Below are 17,423 nucleotides of genomic sequence, written 5' to 3'. Positions count from 1 at the left end.
ATTGCCAATCCATGAATAACTCATGTATACTATTTTTTACATTTCTGAATCGGCTGCCAAAAGAAAAGAGTGCCCTCATGTTGATTTTAACCTATGCAATTTTCTGTAGCATGCATTATTCCTCATCCAATGCCATTACATGATCACACAATATACTTCATTATTCAGAATCATTGCCAACCTCTAGCTTCTTTGGATGTAGGTCATAATATAGGACTAGCCAAAAATGGCTGACAAAGATAAAAATGGTTCCCACACCTCATTGTGTGTATAGAAATGAACCATTCAACATTGATTGGGTCTTCTGTAAGCAACATTGGGAAAAATTCAGTATGGCCCCCTATCTACAGATTTAGTATCCCCATGCTCCAAAAGAAGCAGAAAAAACTTTCCCATCAGGAGGAGTTTGTGGGTCTCTCTAAGTCAAGCCTGCACAATCAGTTTGGGATTCCAACTCCCAGAAGCCCTAGCTAGCTTGTCCAATAGTCAAAAATTCTGGGAGCTGAAGTCCAAAACACCTGGAGGGTCACAAGTTGTTTAGGTCTGCTCTAGGTCCTCCAATGGGGTGTATTTCCAGCCCAAACACAGTCAAAATATAGGGTTTTCTATTGCCTACAGTTTCAAATATGTATGAGGGCTCTTGGACCATACTCTTCTCAGATATAAGGGTCATACTACATTTGAATCTTGGTTATATATGCCAAAGCAATTTAGAAATACTTTCTTTAAATAGTGAATGCAAATATTATCAGAATATGAGATGCAACAACAAAGTCGAGGACAAACAGACTGAGAGATAGTTTCTGTCCTAGAACTGTGGCCATGTTGAATTCCATGGTTTCACAATGATGTGGCATTGCATGCTGTGCAGTGGTGGTTGGAGTGTGGAGGGATGGCTGTGTTGTTTTGTGGTGTGTGCTGGCAAAGGTATTTAATTTCATTGTGAAATAGTACAATAACAGTAAAGCTTTTCTATTCCACACAATATTTCTCTCCACGCAATGTTATTTTCACACACTGATACCAAATCCAAGTGTTGTCATCTTCATTGATACAGTTTTGCCAAATGTCTACTGCACCACCCAATCCCTATCTAAATGCCAGGATTTCACTCTTTTTTCTAAAGACCAGAAGGGAGGGGGCAGTCATATCCCTAGGGATGGAAATCCATAGCCGAGGAGCCACCACTGAGAAGGCCCTGTCTTCCATCCCCACTAGTCATGCTTGCAATGGGGTTGGACCGAGAGCAGGGCTTCCCCATGGATCTTAGCCCTTTAACCAGTTAATTGAGAGAGATATGTTCAGAAAAGTAAGTTGGAGTGGAGCTGTTTAGAGCTTCATAGGCTAAATCCAGCACTTTGAATTGTGCTTGGTAGCAGACTAGCAGCCAGAGGAGCTGACATAACAGGGGAGTTGTATACTCCCTGTATATCACTCTGGTGAGCAACCTGGCTGCTGCTTGTTGGACCAGTTGAAGCTTCTGAACAGGCTTCAAAGGCAACCCTACATAGAGCGCATTGCATTAGTCTATTCGAGATGTAACAAGAGCATAGAGCACCGTGGCCAAGTCTGACTTCCCAAGGTATGAGTGCAGCTGCCACACAAGTTTTAGTTGTGCAAATGCTCCCTTGGCCACTGCTTAAACCTGTTTCCATCCACACCATGTTACTTCCACACATGGTTTCTCCCATACAGTGTATCTTCCATACAACATTACTTTCATGCGTTTCTTTCCACATAATGCTAATTTCACAAAATGTTTCTTCTCCACAAATTTCTCTCCAAACAATGTTTCTTCTACATAAAGCTTATTCCACGCAATGTTTCTTCCACACAATGTTTTTCTCCATTCAGTGTTTCTTCCACTCATGGTTTCTCCCACATGGTGCTACTTCTTGTTGTTTATTCATCAGTCACTTCCGACTCTTCATGACCTCATGGACTGGCCCACACCAGAGCTCTCTGCAGCTGTGGCCACCCCCAGCTCCTTCAAGGTCAAGCCAATCATTTCAAAGATAACATTCATTCTTGAGGCCCTTAGTCGACCCCTCTTCCTTTTTCCTTCCATTTTTCCCAGCATCATTGTCTTCTCCAAGCTTTCCTGTCTTCTCATTATGTGGCTAAAGTATTTCATATTTCCCTTTAATATCCTTTCCTCCAGTGAGCAGTCCTGCATTTTTTTCCTGGAGTACGGACTTGTTTGATCTTCTTGTGATCCAAGACACTCTCAGAATTTTCCTCCAGCACCACAGTTCACAAGTGTCTATTTTCCTTTGTTCAGCCTTCCCTATGGTCCAGTTCTCACATCCATAGGTTACTAAAAGGACTACCATTGCTTTAACTATACGGACCTTCATTGCCAGTGTGATGTCTCTAATCTTAACTATTTTATCCAGATTGGTCATTGCTCTCCTCCCAAGAAGTAAATGTCTTCTGATTTCCTGGCTGCAGTGCTACTACATTTTCACAATGTTTCTTCTCCACACATATCTCAGGATATGTGTTCTCGCCACACGTTTCTTTCACATGATGCTTCTTTCATACACCCCCTCAATGGATTGTCACTTTGTTGTGCTGAGGGGGTTTGTGTGTTCCAATGAACCTGTGGAAGCAACAACTGGAGTCATGAACTCCCAGGAGTGGCTGCAGGGGAGGTTCTAGACCAAGCACAATCCAAAGACCCAAAGACCTCAATGGCAGAGCAGGCAGAGGACAACATGATACATCTTACAAAGGTTGTGAAGGTGTAAGAAGGCTTCAACAGATTGAAAAGCCATGGTCATTGTGTTAACCACGCCACTGGATGGGACCTCACTCTATGAAGACTGTGTGTTGACTGGCTGTGCACCGACCTGCACACATTTAAAAAACACATGCACAGGCATCTTCCAAGAAAAATAAAAACAAACCAACAAAAAGTCCCATGGCAATCAGTGAGTGGCGACGGGGGCAGGACTATGAAATTTAGAAGCCCCTAGTCACAGACTGGCACATGGGCGGTGGATACAGGCTCAGTCATTCTACCTCAAGGTCCGAGGCAGTTTGATAGTTCAGGGGCTGTATCCATCACTGAGCAGCCCTTTTTACAATCCACTCTGCTCATCCCACATGGGGAAGGGGCTAGAAAAGGTGCCCTAAACATAGTCTGCCTCTCTTATCCCTGACTGGACTGCTGCGCCCAAGGGGATCACCACTCTGGGACCAAAGAAGAAAAATGAACTTTGGAACATGGAATGTATGGACACTGATGGACAGCACTGACAGTGAATGCTCCAAATGCAGAACTGCTATCATTGTAAGGGTGCTGAGACGCTTTAACATTGACATAGCAGCACTTCAGGAGATCTGGAGAGCAGCAGAGGGAAAGCTTAAGGAAGAAAAAGGAGGCTACACCTTCTTCTGGAAGGGACTGCCTGAAGAACAAAGAATACATGGAGTTTGCTTTGCTATCAGAAATGACCTGATGAAGCATCTGACCAAAGCACCCATTGGCATTAATGAGCAACTCTCAACCTCTCCACAAAAGTCAACATTGACACTGAAATACAACACCACCTGAGATCTGCGAGTGCAGCATTTTCCTGAATGAAGCACGGAGTGTTTGAGGACCAGAACATCCGTAAGGATGTCAAGGTGCTTGTTTACAAAGCTATTGTCCTCCCAACCCTGCGAAACATGGACTATCTAGAAACGTTACATGTAACTCTGGGAATGATTTCATTAGAGTTGCCTCTGAAAAATCCTGCAAATTTCTTGGGAAGGCAGGTGGACAAATGTCAGCATGCTGGAAGAAGCAACCATCAGAATTTCGGGGGGGGGGGGGAACTGAAGCCCCCAAGCCACCCCCCCCCCCCCGGCTACATGCCTGACTCCACAGTGTGACTTCCACACAATGTGTCTTCCACACAATATTTCCCTCCACAGTGTGACTTTCCACACAATGTGTCTTCCACACAATGTTTCCCTCCACAATGTGACTTCCACACAATGTGTCTTCCACACAATGTTTCCTTCCACACAGGCCTGTAGCCAGGATTTTGTTTTGGGGGGCGGGGCTGAATTTGGTTTGGGGGGGGGGGCTGAGTCTGAGTGAAAGAGGGTCTACCCTAGCAAACCTTTTGTATCGTTACCGCAATACCCCCATGTATATGGGATATATTTAGCATGGTGATCAGATCATGATATGAATAAACATAACAGTTTAAATAATGTACCAGTAAGGCCTTCTCGCAGACCACCATCAGAATTTCGTGGGGGGGGGGGGGGAAACCCTGAGGCTCCCCTCTTGGTTACATGCCTGCCTCCACAGTGTGACTTCCATACAATGTGTCTTCCACACAATATTTCCCTCCACAGTGTGACTTCCACACAATGTTTCCCTCCGCAGTGACTTCCACACAATGTGTCTTCCACACAATATTTCCCTCCACAGCGTGACTTCTACACAATGTCTTCCACACAATATTTCCCTCCACAGTGTGACTTCCACACAATGTGTCTGCCACACAATGTTTCTTCCCCACGTTTCGCTCCACAGTGTGACTTCCACACGTGACTTCCACACAATGTTTCCCTCCACAGCGTGACTTCCACACAATGTGTCTTCCACACAATATTTCTTCCCTCCACAGTGTGACTTCCACACAATATTTCCCTCCACAGTGTGACTTCCACACAATGTTTCCCTCCACAGTGTGACTTCCACACAATGTGTCTTCCACACAATATTTCCCTCCACAGTGTGACTTCCACACAATGTGTCTTCCACACAATATTTCCCTCCACAGTGTGACTTCCACACAATGTGTCTTCCACACAATGTTTTTCCCCACATTTCCCTCCACAGTGTGACTTCCACACAATATGTCTTTCACACAATGTATCTTCCACACAATGTTTCCCACCGCAGTGACTTCCACACAATGTGTCTTCCACACAGTATTTCCCTCCACAGTGTGACTTCCACACAATGTGTCTTCCACAGTTTCCCTCCACAGTGACTTCCTTCCACACAATGTTTCTTCCCCACGTTTCCCTCCACAGTCTGTCTTCCACACAATGTTTCCCTCCACAGTGTGCCTTCCACACAATATTTCCCTCCACAGTGTGACTTCCACACAATGTGTCTTCCACACAATGTGTTTTCCACACAATGTTTCTTCCCCACACTTCCCTCCACAGTGTGTCTTCCACACAATGTTTCCCTCCACACCCTTTCCCCATATATATATCGTGCGCGCGCGCCAGTGTGGCCCTGTGGGCGTGTGCGCGCGGGCGCGGGGCTTCCCCCTCATCCCAAGAATGGGTGTCTCCCCTCTCGCGCTTTCCCCGCCTGTCTCTCGCTCTCTCTTTAATCTTGTCGCTGCATTTGAAAAAAACCATTTTAAAAAAACCCCGACAGTCCTCCTTCGGCGCGGCGTCGAGGGAGAGAGAGAGAGAGAGACAGGAGGAGGCGGGCCCAGACACACACCCAGACAGACAGACCCGCCCTGCTCCCCCTCCCTCCTTCCTTCTTTCCCTCTCTTGTCTCTTAACTCTCCTCCGAGGATGAAAAGGCAAGGATCCCCAAGTTGGGCCGGCGCAGCCAATGAGAAGGCTGCTGGCGCCTCACGTGACGCCTTCACCCTCCCTCCTCCCGCTTGTCTATTTAGTAGTTCTTCAGTTCGGAACTGCGGCTCGGGCCGGTCGCGAGGAGGGCGAAGGGGTCTCGCGCCGCGCCGGAGACAGACGAAGGGCTTTCGGGGAGGCTCGCGCTTCCTCCTCCTCGCGCCTCGAGACGAAACAAAACATTGGGATTCTGCGCCTTTTTGGTATTCGCCTCACGCCAGACGAGGAACGACGGCAGCAGCAGAAGAAGAAAAGACAGGCTACCAGCGAGGAGGAGGGTAGGTCGTCTTTGGAATTGGCTTTTTTTCCTTGTGGCAGGTTGGCTTTTCCTTCCCCGTGGCGGGAATGACAGCCGTGAAGGAGAGAAAGAAGACAGCCGAAACTATCATGGAAAGAGAGCCTTGACGGGAGTTTTCTCTCCCTTCAACGTGCCACGCTGCTTCTTCTTATCATAGACAGCGCGCGGCTTTGTTCATAAAGGAAAGGGAGGGGGGAATGGGAGGGAGAAAAAGCGGGATGGACTCCCTCCCAGAGACATCTGCTCAGGTCGGGATAGAAGGAGGAGGAGGAGGAAGGCAAACTTTGCCAAGAGTGTGGCACACTTCACAGGCATCTGACAGCTTCTTAGAATGAAGGATGGGGATGAGTTGCTGTCACAGGCTCCTTGGGACAAAAGTTGTTCTTCTTCGTCTTTCTCTATGGCCCCTTTCACACAGATGAATATCATATTGCTTTGAACTGGAATATATGGCAGCATGGACTAAGGGCCCTTCCACATATAACCAGAATATTTATTTATCGTCGAAGGCTTTCATGGCTGGAATCACTAGGTTCTTGTGGGTTTTCTCGGGCTATATGGCCATGTTCTAGAGGCATTTTCTCCTGACGTTTCGCCTGCATCTATGGCAAGCATCACTTCACCTCACTACCTCTGAGGATGCTTGCCATAGATGCAGGCGAAACGTCAGGAGAGAATGCCTCTAGAACATGGCCATATATTTATTTATTTATTTATTTGCTTTATTTCTATACCGCATTTTTCAGCCCAACCATATAGCCCGAAAAAACCCACAAGAACCTAAAGTTGTTCTTGTTCGTCTTTCTCTATGGCCTCTTTCACACAGCTGAATAACATATTTGCATTATCTGCTTAGAACTGGAATATATGGCAGCGTGGACTAAGGGCCCTTCCACATATAACCAGAAACCAGAATATTTATTTATTTTCACACACCTCTGAGGATGCTTGCCATAGATGCAGGCGAAACGTCAGGAGAAATGCCTCTAGATCATGGCCATATAGCCCAAAAAAACCCACAAGGACTGAATATATTTATTTATTTATTTATTTATGACATTTATATGCCGCCCCGAAGGACACTCAGAGCGGCTTACAACATATTATATATATATATATATATATATATATATATATATATAAAAACGTTTCGCCTGCATCTATGGCAAGCATCCTCACTACCTCTGAGGATGCTTGCCATAGATGCAGGCAAAACGTCAGGAGAGAATGCCTCTAGATCATGGCCATATAGCCCGAGAAAACCCACAAGAACCTAAAGTTGTTCTTGTTCGTCTTTCTCTATGGCCCCTTTCACACTGCTGAATAACATCTTTGCATTATCTGCTTACAACTGGAATATATGGCAGCGTGGACTAAGGGCCCTTCCACATATAACCAGAAACCAGAATATTTATTTATTTATTTATGACATTTATATGCCGCCCTTCTCACCCCGAAGGGCACTCAGAGCGGCTTACAACATATATATATATATACACACACACATACATACATACACATACACACACACACACACACATATATACATACACATACACAAACACATACAATATTATCAGCATGTTGTTGTTGTTCATTCGTTCAGTCGTCTCTGACTCTTCGTGACCTCATGGACCAGCCCACGCCAGAGCTCCCTGTCGGCCGTCACCACCCCCAGCTCCTTCAAGGTAGTCCAGTCACTTCATGGATGCCATCCATCCATCTTGCCCTTGGTCGGCCCCTCTTCCTTTTGCCTTCCACTTTCCCCAGCATAATTGTCTTCTCTAGGCTCTGCTGTCTCCTCATGATGTGGCCAAAGTACTTCAGCTTTGTCTCTAGTATCCTTCCCTCCAATGAGCAGTCGGGCTTTATTTCCTGGAGGATGAACTGGTTGGATCTTCTCGCAGTCCAAGGCACTCTCAGCACTTTCCTCCAACACCACAGCTCAAATGCATCGATCTTCTTTCGCTCAGCCTTCCCTAAGGTCCAGCTCTCACATCCGTAGGTTACTACAGGGAATACCATGGCTTTGACTAGGCGGATCTTTGTTGCCAGTGTGATGTCTCTGCTCTTTACTATTTTATCGAGATTGGACATTGCTCTTCTCCCAAGAAGTAAGCATCTTCTGATTTCCTGGCCACAGTCTGCATCTGCAGTAATCTTTGCGCCTAGAAATACAAAGTCTGTCACGGCCTCCACATTTTCTCCCTCTATTTTCCAGTTGTCAATCATTCTTGTTGCCATAATCTTGGTTTTTTTGATGTTTAGCTGCAACCCGGCTTTTGCACTTTCTTCTTTCACCTTGATTAGAAGGCTCCTCAGCTCCTCCTTGCTTTCGGCCATCATATATATATATATACACACACTCACACACACACACAATATTATCAGCATAGTACAATATCAGTATTAAATATTACTATATTGTATTATACCATTATATTGGAGCCCCCGGTGGCGCAGTGGGTTAAAGCTCTGTGCTGGCAGGACTGAAGACCGACAGGTCACGGGTTCGAATCCGGGGAGAGGCAGATGAGCTCCCTCTATCAGCTCCAGCTCCTCATGCGAGAAGCGTCCCACAAGGATGATAAAACATCAAATCATCCGGGCGCCCCCTGGGCAACGTCCATGCAGACGGCCAATTCTCTCACACCAGAAGCGACTTGCAGTTTCTCAAGTCCCTCCTGACATGACAAAAAAAGCATAGTACAATATCCATATTAAATATTACTATATTGTATTATACCATTATATTGTAATATTGTTAGTAATATTCCATCTATATAAATAAAAATTTAATGTTTATTTATTTATTCTCAGCCCTTAGGCGACTCAGAGCGGCAACAGTTTCAGTATACAGAATACAAGATTATTGGGTATTTAAAAGCAATCACATAACAAGTTAATTAAACAGTAAACATCAATACAACAATATATCAATACATCAATATAACAAATCCATCAGATCTCATCACTAAAATCAGAATCCAGTCTCGTTATCCATTATTCCATGTTCCGCTAATCAATCAATTGCATTGCTTAGTCAAATGCCTGTTCAAATGGCCAGGCCTTCACTTTCTCCAGAATGTCAGTAAGGAGGGGGCCGATCTGATGTCTGCAGGAAGGGCGTTCCACAGCCAAGGGGCCACCACTGAGAAGGCCCTGTCTCTCGTCCCCACCAGGCATGCTTGTGAAGCAGGCGGGACCGAGGGCAGGGCCTCCCCAGATGATCTTAATGTCCTAACTGGTTCATAGGAGGAGATGCATTCGGACAGATAGATCGGGCCAGAACCGTTTAGGGCTTTAAAGGCTAAAGCCAGCACTTTGAATTGTGCCCGGTAGCAAATTGGCAGCCAGTGGAACTAACCCCTCCAGTTAGCATCCTGGCTGCCAATTGTTGGACCATTTGAAGCTTCCGAGCAGTCTTCAGAGGCAACCCCACGTAGAGATTAATGTTTGTGGGATTAACAGAACTCAAAAACCACTGGACGAATTGACACCAAATTTGGACACAAGACACCTCTCAGGCCAACAAGTGACCATCACTCATAAAAACACTGGAAAACACAGCAGAAAAGACTTAAAAATCCAGAAAATAGAAAATACACTGCAATGCATGTGCAAAACCACACACATATCTCCTTCCTTATATACACACATAAAACACATACACAGAAAGGGGGAAGGAAGGAAGGAGAAAAAGAGGGAAAGAAGGGGGAGAGAAGGTAAGAAAGAAAGGTAGAGAAGGAAGGAAGGAGAAAAAGAGGAGAAAAAGGAGGGAGAGAAGGTAAGAAAGAAAGGTAGAGAAGGAAGGAAGGAGAGAAGGAATGAAAGAGGGAAGCAATGAAAGAGACAAGGAAGGATGGCACCAAAGAGCAAAGGAAGCGAGAAAAGAAACAAGTAGGAAGAAAGAGGAAGGGAAAGAGGAAGGGAAAGAAAAAGAGGGAAGGAAGGAAAGAAAGAAAGGAGAGAAAGAGGGAGGGAAGGTTAGCCACAGCAAAGAATGGTGGGTACAGCTAGTTTTTTTTTTTGTCATGTCAGGAGTGACTTGAGAAACTGCAAGTCGCCTCTGGTGTAAGAGAATTGGCCATCTTCAAGGACGTTGCCCAGGGGACGTCCGGATGATTTGATGTCTTTATCATCCTTGTGGGAGGCTTCTTTCATGTCCCCACATGATGAGCTGGAGCTGATAGAGGGAGCTCATCCGCCTCTCTCCAGATTCGAACCTGCAACCTTTCAGTCTTCAGTCCTGCTGGCACAGGGGTTTAACCCACTGCACCACTGGGGGCTCCGGTACAGCTAGTGTAATATAAATATATAATTATAATATCAATATAATATCAATAATCCAAATTGGGGAGAGGTTCAGGTAAAGGCTTCTGAGACACAGGGCCCTTCCACACAGCCATAAAATCCAGAATATCAAGGCAGAATAACCTTGAATATCAAGGCGGAATAACCAGAATATTTGTAATATTACATGTAATATAAATATATAATTATAATATCAATATAATATCAATAATCTAAATTGGGGAGAGGATCAGGTAAAGGCTTCTGAGACAAGGGCCCTTCCACACAACCAAAAAAACCAGAATATCAAGGCAGAATAACCCACAATATCTTCTTTGAACTAGGCTATCTGAGTCCACACTGCCACATATTCCAGTTCAAAGTGGATAATGGGATTTTATTCAGCTGTGTGGAAGGGGCTTCAGATAACCCAGTCCAAAGCAGATATTGTGGGATTTTCTTCCTTGATATTCTGGGTTATATGGCTGCGTGGAAGGGCCCTAAGAATTGTGAGTACATTTTTTATGATAGTGACTCAGGGCCCTTCTACACTGGCCTTTATCCCAGGATCTGATCCCTGATTATTTGCTTTAAACTGGAATGTATGAGTCCCCACTGTCAGGTAGTTTGGGATAAACAGATCATCTGCAATCAGATCCTGAGATATAAGGACAGTGTGGAAGGGGCCTAGGACTGCTAAATAATGCAGTTTGAATGATCATCATCATCATTTTATTTATTTATACCGTGCTTTATCTCCCCAAAGGAGATGCAAAGTGAACTGCATTCTACTGCCAGTGTAGACACATCAAATGCAGTTGGAACTCCGTTCTGTGGATCTTCTACACTGAGTTCAAACAGCACGTTTTGGTAGTGTATTTCCAGCCTAAGATTTCTGAGTTTGGAAGAAGTGAAGCCCCTTCTACACAGCTATATAAAAGCCACATTGAACTGGATTGTATGGCAGTGTGGGCTCAGACAATCCAGTTCAAAGCAGACATTGTGGATTATATGCCTTCATATTCTGGGTTATATGGCTGTGTGGAAGGGCCCTGAGTAGAATCAGAGAGGGGTGTGTTTTGTGCTAGAGAGAGAGGGTCCTTCCACCCAGCCATATAAACCAGAATATCAAGACAGATAATCCACAATCTCTGCTTTGAACTGGATTGTCTGAGTCCACACTGCCCTATAATCCAGTTCAGTGTGGATTTTATACAGCTGTGTGGAAGGGACCAGAGAGAGAGAGAGAGAGAAGGATGACTTGGAATCTTGCCTTTGATTTTGAATTTGCTCAGATATCTGACAGCTTTCAAGAGAGGCAAGTGGAGCTCTTTCTCCTCTTAAGATCAGAGGAGAAGAAGTGAGAAGATGGAAGCATAATAAGAAATTCATCAGTAGCTTCCCTGATGCTTTACATACCCAAACCACAAGAGAGCTAACTTGCTTTGCTGTAAGATTTATGAGTTCGCAAGCAGAAGCAACAGACAAAGCAAAGGGTGTTTTGCATTTTCTTGTCCCTTTTCCTCCTGCTTTTCCCTTTCCTCCCTTCGCCACTTCCTCTCCACACCTCCTTCCTTAGAAAAGAAAATGAATTCAAGAGTCTTGGAGTAGAGGAATACACTTTGATTTACGTTCTGAAGAATTCATGCCAGGCAGAGTAGAAAAAATGTGATGCATTATAAGAATGATTAGTTCTAAAAAAAATCTAACAGTGTTTGAAGTTGAGGCTGAGTTATGGTTCTGGAAGGAGAATCAGGACAATGGAGATCATGCTCAGATTCAGATATCCTAGGAAAGAAAGTGCACAAAAATAAGGTTTCTTTCTTTCCAAAGTAACTCCCTCTTTAGATACGATTTTTAGTGAAAGAAAATGGTCAAGGGAGGGCCCAGACATTCCTAATTACACACTGAGATAAATCTTTGCAGACTGAGCTTTCACATGATATGGTTCTTGGTTGCTACAAAGGAGGTTTCAACATCAAATTATCTCAAACCCCCTCCCCAACCAAAGTGATACTCTTCTTCCCTCTCTTCTTTGTCTGCTGTACTGTTATCTACACCTCCCCCAACCACCGCCCACTGAGGGCTGAGACACCTGAAGGCCAGACATAATGATCAACAGAGCGCTTTCCTCCAGCCTGTCTGGATTCCAGCCAGGTCCCCCCTCCCCAATTCTCCAATCAAGGAGCCTGCACGCAAGGCACGCCAAGCTTATTCTTCAACTGCATGCAGAAGGAGGGCGGGAGTTTTGCCCATACTGTCGCAAGACCCAGCTGAACAATATCCTCTTTCTCTAACTGGGCAGGGATAAGTTTTAGCATGTGCATTCCCACCCCCTCCAATCCCTTTGCAAGTGGTCCCACTAGATACACATACTGTGACAATTTTGTGACCGTGTCTGCATGTATCATTTATAGAAAACATGTGCTTTAGTGAAAGAAGCCATGCATTCTTATTTTGCATATTTTAGACTGTTATGCATGGACTGCAATGCACAGGAAAAAAAAAAACAGAATAATTTTTTTGTCAAGATCTTGAAAAAGCTCCTTGAAAGCTGCTGATATTCCCCACTTAGATATAGTTTACGGTGCAATTGGTGAAAAAATTGCTTGACTTCATTCTGTGTTTGTTAAGTTTGACTTTGGGGGAAAATGTTGGTGTTCTTCCTCCTTCTATCCACTGAGGTACACTAACTCATTTGATGTGGTCTATCAATAGGGGACTCTATGCATGTTTACTCAAAAATAAGTCGGACGATTCTCAAGTAGAACTTAATCTCAAATAAGTATGTACAGGACTGTGAGCAATGTGCCAAATAGTTTTGCTTAATGCCTAATTTAGAGCCACTTTGGAAGATCCTGAGTGTTTATAGGAATTTTCCAGGAAGGTAGCAGCATTCCAGGGATTCAAGAATCTATCTAAATGGTGGTGGAGGAAATAAGGAAGATCATAGATATAATATATTCAAAATCAGATTCTTAATCTACACTACATAGGCCAAAGTTTGGAATAAGAATGTGTGTCAGATATTCTTATTGTAATGCATTTGCAACAAACATTATTGGGGAGTGAGAAACGGATGGAATAAATAATAAATAAAAGCAGGTCAACAGTTAAACAATTTAAAATAGTTGTACTAATTATTTTGCTGAATGTAATACCAGGAAAGTGTATTCTGTTTTGATTTAAGGTACCTTGTTTTATTATGAATGGCAACAACAATGCAATGGCATTCTTCAACCTATTCTCTAGAAATACTGTAGACTTTGGCAATGCAATATATTATCTACTGATATATTCAATGCTACAGAGTAGCATAACATTTCTTCAATGTGTATTTTCAAAGAGTAAGGCTACAGTGTTGCTCATCTGTATTGCAATGCATTCTCTATGTACTTTCTTAGAAGAGCAACATTGTTTGTCTTGTTGCAGCAGAAACAACAAAGAGGCAAACAAGTTTACAGCGCCATAAACTTGTTATTTGTCCAAGTTGTACATGCATGAAACTGGCTCAGTTTCTTAAGAATGACCTTTGCTTATTGCTAATAGAGATAAGTCTTATTGAAGCCTGTGAAACTACAGTGGTGCAAGGTAGTCATTATATATGAGCATTTCAGACAACAAAGGTTGCTCATATGAATGCATTCATGCCAGAATTGTTAAACTAGAACACATAGTTAAACAGCTGAATATTTTACAGATTCTCAAAATATTTGTCTACCACATACATATCAGCTGAACACACATATGCTAATATGTATATTTTATTTCATACTTATTTCATAATTGCATTTGTGACTTAAAACCTCCCTGCAAGTAGTTGTCCACCATGTGATGTGAACAAAAGAGCACTAAATTGTAGTAAATAGTCTTGTGATTAACTCTAAAGATGTTTAAACTGCTTCATATCAGATTTCCTGTATGTTTCCTAACTAGATTTAAAAGTCTATTATTCACATTGGTTAAAAAGCAAAATAGAGTATTTCTTTTAATGGGTGACAAGGTGAACACACACCAGCTAACCGAATGGTTCAAGCCACAACTCTTCATCATGAGGTGTACATTCAGTCAGAATAATATCTAGAAGAACATATGCATTCATATCACAAAATCCATTCAGATACTTTGGTTGAATAAGGATGTATGTTGCCACTAACTAGCTTTCTACCACATAGTGCTCTCCCACTGAAAACCGGTACTCTCTTCATTAGTAATTTTTATCTCCACAGGGAAAAAAGTATGAGCATCCATATCTTTCTCCTTGCCAATTTTAAAATTTTCAATGGGAAAGTTACGCAAAGGAAAAAAAGTTTAAAAAAACAAACAAAGCAAGCCAATAGCTTCCCTCAGTACTTCAATCATAGCTTCAGGGGGCTGTTAACACAAAGGAAATATGTAAGAATAATTATACTATGTATAATCTTCCAGCTTTTCTCACATATGAGTACATGCACACAGTCTGATATTTAATTCAATGATATCTGTATCACAAAGCTACAGTGCTTCATCGTTCTTCATAAAAAAAATCCTTTCTATACAGCCTTTTAAAAAATAGGAACCTGCCTCTGAATAAGTTTGTTGAGATTGCAGTTCATGTAGTTTAAGATGGATAAGTGCATTGGTTCGCTCTCTTTTTTCTTCTTCTGAAAATGGATGGCAACACCCAGTTAATAGTCTGCTGTACATTTTTATGTAATCATTCTATTATTATTATTATTATTTTAAAAAACAACAACAAGAGGTTTTGGAAGCAGCCAACATTTCACAGTGGCATAGACTGGCTCATTAAATCTACGGTACAAAGCTGTGACATCTGGTAAAGAAATCTGCTTCTTTGGCATCTAAATTCCACAGTGGACAACTTCATACCTTTCAGTATTTCAGTAATAAGTGTAAAAATTTATTTCCATGATTTGCAAAAGGTTTTCACTTTAAAACTTACAGCATATCTTCTCTTTGTGTGTGTACACACACATACATAAGTTGTCAATTTTTACTTAATTCCTAATAATTTATACTAAAACCTGTTAAGATGTCATGCAACAATCTCATTTTGTGTGTGTACAGTGTTAAGATCTTTAACTGTTGAACTGTGTATGTTGTAAATTCATTGAATATGCACTGCAAATGGAAATTGTGTGTGGCTTTATTCTTTGAATCCATTGTGTCTCCATAAATGTGCTAAAAGTACTAACCAACTGACGTACATTGCCCAAACGAACTGCCTGCATCTGGATCATTCATTATACAAATCTCTCTTCAAACTTTGAAGTGGTGCAGATTAGCAAATTACTGTTCAAGCAATTCCTCCCCTACCATTAGAACATATTTTTTCTTTATCTTTGTTCTCATACTAAAGTCATCAGACTCTCAGAGAGCACCATCTAGGTCATTAACAGAAAGAAAACAGAAGGGAAACCAGAGACGGATGCTGTTTTGCACCTTTACGATGAGCAAGATCGGCCATGTAGGAGACAATTGATTCATGTATAGTTCCTGGCCTCAAACCAGTTCCAGATCTGTCCGTCTATTCACCCACGAAGCAAAACATCCCACACTGGTTCCAAGTTGCATTATAGTGTCAGTGTAGATGTGCCCCTGATCTCCATGTTCATGGTCCAGTGCTCTACTCAGTCCTCTGTGCTGACTGATTTCCTCTAAAAAAAATTAACATTAACATTTTAAACCTTTTTGGAATTACTTTAATTAAGGTTCAGTTTGCTACCAATATTGAACATCTCATAAAATGATGTAGAACAGATGCAACTAAGCATAAAATAAACAAGATGTCATGTTAAACATTAATTAGAAAGCAAATTGAAAATAATCTGACCTTCGTATCCATGGGAATACATTCCAAGACATACACATATACTCACACATGTGTGGCTGTCCAAAACTGTGGATAATAGTAAACCCTATATTTTGCTTGTATGTGGACCATAAACATACCATAAAACCACACTGGAGGACCTAGAGAGGCTGACAAATACTTCTGAGGCAGGTTTTTTGTGCGGGGGGTGGGCAAGTAAAATCATGGATATCAAATCTGTGGATAAAGGAGTCATATTTTACAACATAAAAATTATTTTCATTTTCTGCAATAGTACAGATTTATCTGGAGTATTTTCTAATGAGTGCAACCATTCAGAAGGCAGTGGTAGTTACAGTATGACATTTCTAACATAAATATTTGTAATTTCTTAATAGGATGTAAGGTTTTTATGACTGAAATGACAATGTAATACAATGTAGACTGACTTACCAAGATGTTTACATAAGGTCAAGTCAGTTACTTTTGACTGTGATACAGATTTCATGTTTACTGTGCAACAATTCCTTTTTACATTGGAAATGCTTAGCTTTGAAAACTGTCCATGGAACATGGTATTTGTAGATTGCTAAAAAGACTGCTTAGGTTGCTGCTACCTTTATCAAGCTTGTCACTGCCACCCCACAAACTATAATTTTATACACTGACCCTCTGCACCTTATTTGACATAGGTGAAGACCTCTCTGTCTATTGAAAGGAAGTGAACCATACACTGATATATACAGAGAAGGGGGTATTAATAAACACCAGTTAGGGGAACCAAATGTAAACATGTCCCTCTTTGGTTCTTTGACAAACTGCGGGTGAAAGAGGGTGAGAAAGAAAGAAAGAGAGAATATGTGTGAGAGAGTGATCAAGACGACATCTGAGTTTCAACGACTTTTCTGTGCACTAGAACCGAACCAGATGACCACGTGCTCTTTTCTTATTTAGATGAGAGTTTTCCTTTCAATAACATCTTTCTTCCTGACCTGCTTAAAAATTCCAGTGAATGAAATCAGCACAGGATTTTCAATTCTAATTGACCATGTGCAGAGGAAGGGCCAGTGGAGAAATCAGTAGAGCCATTGTGAGACAGGCTACATCAATCTCGCCTTTGTCTTGCAAGCCAGAGCTGAAATAATTGGGAATATTTCATTTACATGAGTTATACTAGATTTGCTATGTGAACTGTTTTTAAGAGCTGGGGAGAAGAAACATGTAGATGAAACATAGTGGTGACCATCTATGATGCTATTAGGGCATTAGGTGAATCAAACCATTTCTGCAGTATTTTATTTCATTTTGATTTTCTTATTAGGATTTGATTTTTAGTGCAATTTCAATATTGTAAAATTTGCGTTTTAATATTTGTCTCAATTTTGAGAAATGACGTTTCTTTCAGAGAATATC

At 42.2% G+C, this 17,423-nt stretch overlaps 1 long non-coding RNA gene across 1 annotated transcript in view; it reads left to right on the top strand.

Annotated features, from left to right (window-relative positions):
• Positions 1-5,640: 5,640 nt before the first annotated feature.
• LOC137096940 (uncharacterized) overlaps positions 5,641-17,423 on the top strand; it is a 131,709-nt gene continuing 119,926 nt past the window's right edge. The window contains exon 1 of the long non-coding RNA XR_010909828.1: positions 5,641-5,885. This is a non-coding gene — a long non-coding RNA (uncharacterized lncRNA). The remainder of the gene's footprint in view (positions 5,886-17,423) is intronic.

The sequence above is a fragment of the Anolis sagrei genome, chromosome 4, assembly GCF_037176765.1.
Source record: "Anolis sagrei isolate rAnoSag1 chromosome 4, rAnoSag1.mat, whole genome shotgun sequence".
Lineage (NCBI taxonomy): Eukaryota > Metazoa > Chordata > Lepidosauria > Squamata > Dactyloidae > Anolis > Anolis sagrei.
The sequence above is the reverse complement of the archived record's forward strand: the minus strand, read 5'-3'. Positions and strand labels throughout refer to the sequence as shown.